This window comes from Lathamus discolor, chromosome 5 (assembly GCF_037157495.1).
Source record: "Lathamus discolor isolate bLatDis1 chromosome 5, bLatDis1.hap1, whole genome shotgun sequence".
NCBI classification, from domain to species: Eukaryota; Metazoa; Chordata; class Aves; order Psittaciformes; family Psittacidae; genus Lathamus; species Lathamus discolor.
This window is the reverse complement of record NC_088888.1, coordinates 123,324,430-123,336,390: the sequence shown is the minus strand read 5'-3', so window position 1 is coordinate 123,336,390 and position 11,961 is coordinate 123,324,430. Positions and strand designations below refer to the sequence as shown.

The 11,961-nt window shown below is 44.3% G+C and overlaps 1 long non-coding RNA gene across 1 annotated transcript; it reads left to right on the top strand.

Annotated features, from left to right (window-relative positions):
* Window positions 1–5,354: 5,354 nt before the first annotated feature.
* Window positions 5,355–11,533, top strand: LOC136015874 (uncharacterized). The gene is made up of 3 exons (XR_010613386.1): window positions 5,355–5,435; window positions 7,517–7,677; window positions 8,601–11,533. It is a non-coding gene; the product is annotated as an uncharacterized LOC136015874 (long non-coding RNA).
* Window positions 11,534–11,961: the final 428 nt, after the last annotated feature.

The window sequence follows — 11,961 nt, the reverse complement described above, 5'->3', positions numbered from 1 at the left end:
TGGAGGAAATTAAATTAATAGGAAATGAAAAGCACAAGTTGCTTCAGCACATGGAGACCACCTTGCACTTACCTCAACTGCAACTTGACTACAAGAAATCCTCCCCTGTGCTTCCCCCCCTCCCTCCGTCCCCTTCTCTGTTCCTTTAGAAAACCTTTAAAGTCTAGAATATCTTGGGTATCATCTGGTCTAATTGTAAAACTTGAGATGCATACAGATAAATACCTTGGATGTGAGCAAACCTGAGCCATGTGATGTGTCTTGGTCGGGATGGATCATCTCCTCTTTGAGGATTATCTTCTGCCTGGGGCTGATCTTCGTAAAGAACAATTAAACAGAATCAGACAAAACACCAAAGACAACACTGTGTTCTTTTAGAGAAACAGGTGTGTGATCAGCTCAGTCAACAGAGGCTCACAGACATTCCCAGGATAACCAGTCTGGAATGTGCCCCAAGTATAATCAAAAGCTTAAGCATAGTGAGATAGAGGACACAGAAGGAAGAGCTGTGGGAGGCAGGGCTGGTGGATGTGCTTTGCATTTTAAAGCTGAAAGACACTGAGACCCTTACCTGTCTGTAAACACACATCTGAGGCCTACCTAGTGCCAGTGGCAACCATATCCCTGGGTTCACTGGAATGGGACAAACTAGATACGAGGGAACTAGTTTTCTTCTGGGAGGCAAAGGATCTGCTGCTGACAATGTGTTTTACATTTTCCATCTGATAACAATGACCAATAGCCAGAGCGAGCACTCAGATAAAGCAGGAGCTTAAAACCAGCCTCATCACATACACACAAACCCAAAAGGAGTGATTTTTTAACCCCTCAATTCCAGGTTCAGAAACGGCTCAGACAGTGCAATTACGCAGTGTAGCTCCGATTCTGTTGCCCCATATGGGACCACGGACATGAACCTGGAAAAAACCAGCAGGATCATTTTGGCAACTTGAGAGACAAAACACACGACCCCTCCCTTTGCTTTGCAGGCACAAATCAACACTGCCGGCAGAACGCATAAACCATAACTGAACGTGCTGGCATCGTCTGTCCTGGAGGCACACTTCCTGTGGTCCCACCAAGCCTCTGAGCCCACACTAAGGAGCAGCAGCAGGTCCGTGTGGGTCACTGGACCTGCTGTAGGGATTCCGGCAGCTGGAGAGCTGAAGGACTGAAAAAGCGGGTTCTGTAACAGTACGGCAGAGCTGACCTGTGCATAGTCTGTGGAATGGAGCTGACCTGAATGTAAGTGGGTTTAAATCCCGGGAATTACCAGGTGAGCACTGCACAGTCACGTGTTCAATTCTCAAGCTGCAGAGCTGAAAGGGTGTAGTACAGACATTGCGGTATTGTCATCCCACTGCTGCTTAACTCTAACCAAAGATTGCAGCCCACTCGTTCAGCCCCTATTAGTAACGTTTTTAAACTGGTTTTGTAGAGTCACTTCTTGTACGTTTTACTTCTATGCACACTGACAACACTTGCGGTCTGAGGTGTGAACTCACCTGAGCTCCAGAGGCAATACTTCTTGAGGACACCCAACCAAGGCAGTGACAGCTGAAAGTATGAAATGTCTACATCACATAATGTGATATGGTGACAGGAGGTTAAGAAGTGTTACTACTTGGATCTGTTCCCTGTCTCTTTACACTAGTAGTACAAATGCATTTAAATCAGAACCATGGGGCAGCGATCAATGTTCTGAAGTGAGTTTAAAATTAAGTATTTATTTCAGAGACTCTCCCCTCCCAAATGGGGGAATTGGTTTAGAAACTGGATTAATTCCATCTCACGCAAAGAACCTACCCCGAACCCTTTATTTAATCTCATAGGGAAATAACCAGTGTCTTCCACAGGCCCCCAGGAATTCACTCCATCATCTCTCTGGCAGCCTTCAGAAAACACTGGAAAAGCACCTCCTGCAGAACTCAAACCTGATGGTTGATTAAAAAATGAAAGAGGAGTTTGCAGACAAAGAAACAACATCTTTGTTTGTTGACAGCAACAGAATGTAACTTGTCACCAGAGCTGGTATACTGCATTAATGGCTCTCCAGTGCAAACACAGCTGAATGCTGTAAATACTGATGTGAGTGCCCTGGGCTTGGAAGTGGGCCACAGGTGACACTTTTTCAGGTGAATACAAAATTGCCTTCGGTGTTTCTCCAACTTGAAATTCAAATATCCCCTTTTAATTGGAAGCCACCAGAACATTTACTACCAGGAACAATTTCTGCTGCTGATGCAGCAGATAGAGCAGGGAAAAACACTCCTACCTACAAGTGACAGCCACAGCTGTCAGCATCTGTATAGAGCAAAACTGAGGGACAGATGTCGAACGTGCTGGAGTGCTAATGGATGCTGCGGTGAATTTGGGGTTTTTTATGTTTTAGCATGTGAAGTCTTGATGCTCCCAATGACAGCCTGGTTGCCATGGTTACTGGTGAGCCAGACTCTCACCTCAGTCTGAGGAGCCAGAGTTCAGTTCCTCCTCCATACTGGATGAGTCCACATGGACATTCCCTTAAACCTTGGCGTGGACATTCCCATTCCCTCAGCAGTGTCACAAATCAGTTGCCAACACTCAGATCTGTCTTTACAGGGACAAGACTGTTACAGGAGTCCTGACACTTCCACAGAAACAAAAGGATACCCCCCAGCCCCAACATCCTATAGAAGTTCCTCAGAATTCCCCCCTACACAGTGTATGTTAAATTAACTCTTCCGAGGAAGGTGAGGCTGGACAGGCCCTGATGTAAAGCACTGGAGTCTTCCTCAAGAGCTCCCAAGCCTGTGACCACTTCATGTGCCCAAACAGCTGCTCCCCAGTTCAGGGAGCTGAAATTGGTCCAATCCAGCACAAGCACTGGGGTGCCAGGTGAATGGGGCTTGCTGCAAACAATGCATGTGCCAAAAAAAGGAAAGGCCATTTAAGTCCAGGAGAGAGGGAGCTGAGAGGGTGATGCCTGTGCAGGTGATGCCTGTGCAGCTGCTGCCCAGAAAGGCTACCTTCAAAAATCAGTAAAATTGGGTTTCGATAGGATGGAAAGCAATGAGGGATTTTCAGTGACGCGCTGGGCAGGGACTGCAGTAAGGCAGAGTAAGGGAGTTCCATCTCCAGCAGTCCTGGATGGGCTCGAGCCTCTCTGTGAAACTCGTGCAAGCAAAAAAAAACCCCAAACCACGCAACCACAGACGTGTGCAGCACTGCCAAAGAACAGGGGCAAGAAATGATTTTCCACTCACTGCAGGTGGGAACCAGGGCACAGAACTGGTCAGGCCTTACCTCTCCTCTGACACCACCGCATTCTGTCCAGTGTCCACGGACACTCCGAACGGAATGGTGTGGAACGGAGATGTACAGCACCAAGCAGTGGGGCTGCAGTGTGGTAGCGGCAGCAGTTCCGATCCACAGGATGCCCTGATACCATTTCCATTAGTTCTACCATTCCTGAAAAGCAAAAAGAAAGAGAATCAAAATAACCTAAGGAAGTGAATGCGAGACTGAAATTTACAGGGAAGTCTTCAAAACCCAGGAGCAGTTTTGACCCATTTCACTGCACTGTGTTACAGTGGAATTTGAAGGTCATGAGCAATTTTAGACCATGATTGCTGGTTTTCAGCAGATAAACTCTAGCTTATAATTTAGCAAAGGCAACACGTACATACTTTTGGTTTTGAAAAGGTAAAAAGCACAGTGATAAACAGGAGTCTTCCACCTGTCAGGTACCACTTCACAGCTCACGAAGGGGACACTGAAAGATGAAGTGATGTGACCAGGTTCACAGAGGAATCTGTAACAGAGCTGCAGGCTGAGACCACAGCGTGTGTGCCTCACTGCTACTAGCACTGTGAGAGTAAAAGCTCCACCTGAACTGGCTTGGAGAAGACAATACACAATAGGTCTGTAGGGGAACAAGCAAACAGGGAAAATAAAAGTATTCGTAAGTTTAGAAGTATTTATAACACAAGAGAATTATTTTCAACATGTTTCAGGAGCTGATGGAGCTGGCTTTGTACAGGGGATCACTCAGGATTTCTGTCTGTGTTGGGGAGTGCAGTAGCAGAAACAGGACATCACACACAGTCAATGGGCTGGTGCATAAGGGGCTTCAACACCCCAAGAAAGGGGAAAATGCAGAACCAAAGCCAAAAGTACCTGACAGACAGGGAAAGGTTGTATATAAAAACTGTGTCCTAAATGAGACTTTTCTACATTTAGGATTGAAGAACATGAGGAAACTGAATACTGGCTTCTGCTTTCCATGCTTTAGCTATAGTAATGCACACAATTTATGCTTAACACCAATACAGTGCTTCATATTATACAGCAGATACATGGCGCGGGAGAGACACGAACACATAAACATCTACATCACAGAAGAATCTGGAGGCTGTGCCCACGCTCAAGAACTGTGGTCTAGGCTGTTCCAAGTTAGCAACAAACACGACTATAAACTGGTGTCACGCAGGTTTGAAACAGCCAGTGATATAATTTCACTGAAATCTAGAATACAGTCCCCCTCTGAAGAGAGTATATTCAGAGTACTGAGCAAAAATCCAACCCTAGTACATAAATGGGAAAATATGGTTATTTTATCCTCTCTGTGGGCATTACAGAATGCTTGCTGGATAAACTGGCTGGATTTCTGCTATTACTGGGATAAACAATAAGGTTTTATTTAACTGCAACACACAAGTAATAAACCAGCATTTGCAGAGCAGTAGCTAGATAGAACAAGGCACTCCACCTCCAGGAAAAACATGAGTTTTCCAAAGTTCATCTTCAAGCAACATTACTGAAATGCATGTTCAGGACTGAATCCCAAACCCCTGTTCTCCAAATGCTGGTGCAGCATAAGTACTTGGATTTCTAATTGGTGCATACTTTAAAGAAGAGGTTCCCTGCAAAGATCTAACAGATAGATACAGAAGGGAAAATGCCAGAAAACAAACTCCTTGACCTACTTCCAGAACAGAAGAAACAGGCACAGTGCAGTGTTTTAAAGACGCAGGAATATTCCAGCAAGGACTCACTCCTACCTGCAACTGTCCTCAATCCAGCTCCTGAGCCAGGGGAGTAACTCTTGGCAGTGTGTCCTGGGTTCAGCAGCAGCAGTCATTTTTTCTCCTTCTTAGTAGCTAGTGCAGTGCTGTGTTTTGATCTTTTGGCCTGGGAACAGTGCTGATAACGCCGATGTTTTCAGTTGCTGCTCAAATGTTTGGTCTGGCCAAGGACTTTCTGAGCCTCATGCTCTGCCAGGGAGGAGGGGAGGCCGGGAGGAAGCAGAGACAGGACACCTGACCCAAACTGACCAAAGAGGTATCCATACCACAGCACGGCATGGCCAGGATGTGACAGGGAGTTACCCGGAAGGGCTGGTTCACTGCAGGGTTGGAGGAGGTATCGGTCGGTGCTCGGCTGGGGGGAGTGGGGTGAGTTATTGGTCAGCTGGTGTTGAGGTGTTGTATTCTTTCCTCTTGTTATTTCCTTTATCATTATTATTATTGGTGGCAGCAGCAGTGATTTGTGTGATACCTTAGTTACTAAACTGTTCTTATCTCAACCCGTGGGAGTTGCATTCTTTTTGATTCTCCTCTCCGTCCCTCCAGGAGCAAGGGGAGGGCAAGAAGGGGGGGAGGGAGTGAACGAGCTTTGTGGTTGGGTTTAAACATTGACACAGTGCTGTTCTGCAGGTTTCTACCATGCTCAGATAAAGAAATGAATACATTTTATTCAGACAAAAGCCACACCACATGTGTGGGACTGGTGCAGATTTGAGAACTGGACCCAGAGATGGGTAACTAACATCACCCAGGATGTCACTGTGCAGCTCCATGACTGCATCTGGACAGCGGCAGGGAGGACACGGAGCCAGTGAGAGAGAAGTAGATCTGTTTCCTAGATTTCCTCTGCCTTGCAGGTGGAAGCAGCACCCAGGAGCTGGAGTTACCTTTACAAGGCAATCCCTATTGCTCCCGCCATTTATCACTCACTCTGTCAGTCTTCAGGACATGCATTTTAATCAGATTCATGATGGATGAGAACCAAGATTACTGAGTGGAAACGTAAACCAGCAGCTTTCAGAGTCAGAACCATTTGGCTGTGCCAAATCATTTATAGCCTAAACGTTTGCTTCCCTCGGGTTTAACAGTCTGGGGGAAGGATGATCCCTGCACATGTTCACTGGGAGGCAGGAGGCCAAGTCCAGCAGAGCCTCCATCCCTGGTCCTGACTTTCAGTTCCTGATTCAAGCATCATTTCTTCTAACATTCCCATAACTCTGCTTTCAGCCATCATTTCCTTTGCTCTTCCTGGTCCATGGAAGTTGCATTTCTTTTACAACCCTGCTTCCCAGCACTTCCCTGGGCACCTGAGTCCAAGCCATGTGGGCTCAAGAGGAAGCCAAACCCTGCCTTCCTGTGGGTGTCAAGTGGTTGCTCTAAGCACTGGGTGCTCACTGGGCACCCACCAGCCTCCTCCCAGTTCACGCATTTAAACAACTAGCCCCAAAACAATTACACAAGCCTTTAAGGGGTGAGGCAGAATCCCTCTCATCTAACACCGAGGAGAGCTCAGATGGTTACTGGCTCAGCCTCTTCAGCTTTGACATTTATGGCTACAGACCTCATAAAGATCCTTGTGGCCATCATTCTGTAAACTTCTTGCTCAGTTCTGATTTATAGGTTGAGTAAATCCCAGCAAAACAGAGCAGTAAAAGCAGTTTGTGGGATATTTTATTGCCTCAGTTTAGGTTAGGGGTTTTAATAGTTATTTACCTTTACATTTTAGATAAAGATTTGTGAGCAGCCAGTTACACAAGGCAGTGTGAGTAGCTTTGGCAGCTGAGTTCAATGCATGAGCTGCCTTTTTCTGACAGAAAATGCTGCAGTTAAATCGAGAGGCCAGAGCCTGTATCTTAAAACAGAGAAAATACGATCCAGATAATCTGTGTGGAACACAGTTTTAGAGGATAAAAGCTTCCCAACAGAAGAGGGAGAGATCATTACTGCGCATTTCTATAAAGCCAGGGCTGGTTTTCCTGTGGGCTCCATTGAAGCTGTGCCAATTTACACCAGCTGAAAAGCCACCTCTGAGTTCATTACACCTCTGCCTCACCAACGCATTGCTCCAGGATTTGAGCAGTTGTCCATCTGAAAGACTCATTATTCTCTTACTCCAAAATGGTACCTTGGATCTCAGGACTGGGTGTGAAGCGGTGACGTTACCTGCACCAGCTCTTTTCTCCTCACATTTACACGTGCTACAGCATTCCCTGCAGAGCCTGGAAAACTGCAAACATTTATGCAGCAGAAATAAAGGGGGACAGACTGGAGGAGGCTGCTCAGAAGAGCCTCCTACAGCCCTGTTTGGTTTTTGGGCTCCTGAGCTGGGCTCTGCTGCCCCTCAGAAGGAAAGGTCTTTTGCTGCTGCCAGGTTGGGTTTTTGCTATACTCAAAGTAAAGTCAGATGAATAATTTACACTGAGTTTTGATTGATTTTGTGCCTTTTTCAGTTTTCCAGGGAGGAGGAACCAATTGTAGCTCCTCATTAGAAATCACTTCTGCTTAATTCCTGCAACTACTTCGAAAGCAACTCAAATTCTAGATGCTAAATCTCAAAACGCGAGCCTTTGTGGATCAGATGCTCCAGTCACAAAGATACATATCTAGTTGGGTGAGCATAACTTTGCATTTTCCTTGTGGCTGGTGCAGTTCTGGACTAGGAACCAATTGTCTAAATAATCTGTAATACTTCATGTCGTGGCAACATTTGTTGCTTTTAGGCCACTGATGAAAAAGGTTCAGCATTACAATATAATAGCCCCCACAAAGCAACCAGAAAAGAAACATAAACCCTTAACCCTAGAATGGGCCATGAATTTCCTTGGTTCTAGTCATTACCTTCCTCCAGCCCCTCTTCATCTACTTAGATCAGCGCCTGATACTCTCCTGTTTGCTGCCACAGTGTTATCTTGCCAGCCTGCAGTAGCTATAGAAAATAAAAGCTTTGAAATGTTACAGGATTACAGCATTAGGCATTTTATGTGCTCGCATATGTGAGCATTAGGCAACAAGCATACGTGGCTGATGACATGGAAACTTCCAGAAGTTACACTGAAATGAGCCTTGATTATTCTGCAGAATCTTGTCGTGACAATACCCGCTGGCTGAGCACGCAGTCATGGTTTGTTGGGAACAGTGTAGTCTGGCACTTCCAGTCACACATCTTGCTCAAACAGCCACACACATGCTTTACTGGTGCGTATGTAGTATCGCAGTCAGAGCTAAGGTTACTGTACATCCACTCCCACAGCCTGAGTTTTTATCCACACTCCAAAGGGATTTTTCTACTTTTGATTTCACATATGGTCCAAAGGCAGAAATAACATTATGATAAAGTTAGGGAGATTTGGGACGTGGTGAGACAGCACAGAAATGTTAAGCCTACATTTATAGAATACAGTTAACAGTAAACCGTCACAGTAATTCTTTCTAGTCTCAAACTTTCCTGTTCCTTCCAGGAGATTCAGAAACGTACTTCAAGTCAGAATACTTACAGATTGAGCATTCTGTCAGTATCTTTCTCTCTGCTTCTAGAAGAGGCCAACTGCAAGCAAGCTGGATGAGACTTCTTGCCACTCTTCTGTCCTCTCCTTGATCTCAGGGAGTGCTGCAGGAATTCCCCATCTCTGTATATGCTGAATGTGGATTTGCATTTTGTCTTCAGTGCTGCTGGAAGCGGATCTCCCATCCCTGCAGAAAAACACAGCGTGATGCTTCACAAGCAATGCCAACTGCAGTGCAGCCACCCCGGCATGTTCCTCCTTTGACACCACAGAACAGTTCAGCCCAGGGACTGAAGAGGGCTGTGTGTCTACTGTGTCCCGGAGGAAATTTCCTCCCATACATCTGAAGTTCACAGCTAAAGATCAAGCTGATGGCCAACTGCATTCCCCTGTAGATGCCAGACTGACTTTCAAGTATTTATGACCTATTATACACAACATTGCCCAGTCTCAGAAGGCAAGGATTTGTACTACAACAGGGTAGCAAGCTACCAAATTCCACGTGGGGAGAGTTCTGCTATGCTGAAGGGGAGGGCAATGGAGGGACAGGAGATTTGCTTTTTAAACAAGAGAGAGTTTGATAGCGATCCACTGGAAAGCTTTTAATCTTTCATCCATATTATGACCAGGTATTGTGCTTGGCTTTTCTGTCATTATCTACAACGTATTATTCAGGCAAAGCTGTTCATTTTGGGGACGTGAAATGCAGTATTGTAAAGGTTGGAGACTTCTCCTGACTGTGCCATCCCTATTAGCTCACTATCCGAGTGCTGAGCACGTTATAAATAATGCAGAGCTTCATCCCCCCGCATTTTGTGAAACCCCAACGTACTACAAAGTAACAGAAGGGAAGAAACGAGTTTCCGTAAATCCATCCGACTACTCTAAACTACCTAATCAATAACTTTTGTAATCCACTGCGCTGCACAAATGATGGGTTGTGAATAATTTAAGGAGTTTGGGCAGTTTTGACACCAGATCTGACTGGAAGAGTTCAGTTTTTCACCAGCACATTTGTTCTATAGCGTTTCTTCTACATAATTTGTATGCCTGATTATTGCTCTTTAGAGCGTCTGTGAGCCCTTCACTGTGTCTATGATTAAATTTGAGCTCTTTCAGACAGTTTTAATTGCGTGCATCAATCAAATAGAATAATTTCCTTTTCTTGACATAACCCTACCAAGTATCTTTTTACTTCTATTTGCAATCCACTGCCTAATCCAGAGTGATGATTAGTAATCTCTGTGATTTGTATACTTAGATTTAGAAGAACATTTAAGGACTTGTTAATCTCTCAACTGGTTATTTGCTTTCCTGCATAAAGACAGGTGTATTATTAGCTTTAGTAAGTCTCTGAATGAGGTTTTTTAGGTAATTAGAAAGGTACAGTGTTCATTTAAGAAGTTACTGCCCCCATCTGTCCACTTGGTATGATTCAAGTACGCTGTGTGATTTGTGGTAGCACAGGCAGTGAAGGATGTACCCTCTGAAGCATTCAACCCGATTCAAAACCTCCCTCTTTTATTTCACCATTACTCTAGTAAGGTCCCATTCATCAGAGACAACAGCAGGTCAACAGCTTTTCAAGCAGGTGGGAAGTGTTCAACCCCCCTTAAATCAGGTTTTAGGAATGGAAGACTCTTTGTGCCTGTCCATAGGGCACTAAATTCCTTTTAAATCTGATCAAAGTCTCTGTGGCAGAGGCTCAGCAGCGGGGAAGCCAGCTGAGCATTGCTCATTGCCATAGTACTGTTTCATCAAGTTGCCTTATAGAGCTCTCCCAGAGATACCAGGACAATCTACTCCAAAATGTGACAGTATGACAGGGTTGAAAGACTGCAAGATAACACAGAACTCAGCTTCCATCACTACAAGTAAGACACAATGCAAAAACATTCCTTTCCTAACACAATGGATATTCAATTTGATAAAGACAGTATTGGGTCAGGGTCAAGGAAGATGCTTCAGGGAAACAATGAACAAACCTTTACTACATACAAAATCTGAAATTCTCTCAAGATATTCAGAAAATGTGGCACTGAATATCTGAAGATGAGAATGGATGTTGTAATCATGTCTTTTTAGAGGAGAAAAAGTGCTCATCTTGTCCAGTTGTGTGCTTTTTATGTATATTTTGCATATTTTATTATATATTTTACAAAATACACTGCACTCCAACTGGCAAATTCCAAGTTACATTTCTAAGCCAGCTGTCGCAGTACTTCTGATCTTCCTTCCCCCAGCTTTGCCATTAATAAATCAAGGATATTTGGAGGACGCAGAAACAACTCTGAGTCAACCCTGAACACACAAAATTCAGAACAGAGCTGAACAGTGGCAGGATCCTGAGTTTTCTCCTTTTATGTATGAATTCTGTTAAGGTCAGCAATGACGAAAAACTCTTCAAAGTGTTACCTAAGTGTGGTAGGCAGAGAGGGATGAGGCAGCAAATGGATACCCGCATCACTACTGACCTCAGTGCTGGCAGCCTCAGTGATGAGACGGCCCTTGAGACTGAGCTAAGACAGCATATATATATATATTTATACATACATACATATATACATACACATGTCTATGCTTGCATTACTTTGCAAGTTTCCTGAAGCCAAAGCCAACATCAACTGATGGTCTAGCATAGGTCAGCCTGCACTTCCCCTCTGATCTGTGAGAGGAACGAATACTCCTTGACCTGGGACCCTCAATGTTGTTCTAGTGAATACAGTGCTTGTGTTCAAGACATTTTCATCTGAATTGATTCACAGATCCTTTTCTCAGTTCTGCTGCAGATGAACAAGTTGAGTGATGTCAATGAACTTATATAGGTATAAACCAATAAACAAATGTTTTACTGTTTTGTAAGTGTAAAAGGATGTATGTTTTAGTGTTTTATAAGTACAAAACAATAAACCAAAGCAGTACAAGAAAGGAATAGAGACTGTTTTGAGAATGGTCCCTCTTGAAAAATCCCATTATATTTAAATTTTAAAGTGTTAGCAGTAAGATGTAATAGATGACTATTGGCCGTTATCAACTAAGAAAATGACTTAGACACGTGCAAATCAACAGGATCTCAATTTGAGTTGGCTTTGGACAACTGTCTTGCTGCTCCTTCCAGCTTTCATTACAGTGCATTCGTACGTGTGTGTTTCTTACCTGCTCTGTGTTTTTGCTTCCAACTATGTGTGAAATTGGAGACTGACTGAAATTTGCTTGCATTGTTGGAGGATCAGAGTATCGACAGCCTGGTTTTCTAATTGTAACTCAATCTTGTTTCCTGCCTCACGGCTGTCATTTACATTTTACTTCAGGATTATGTTGTACCATTTATGGCGTTTCTTCAGTAACACACTGAAGCTGCCTTTGGATCCTGTTCACTAGAGCTGGCTGAA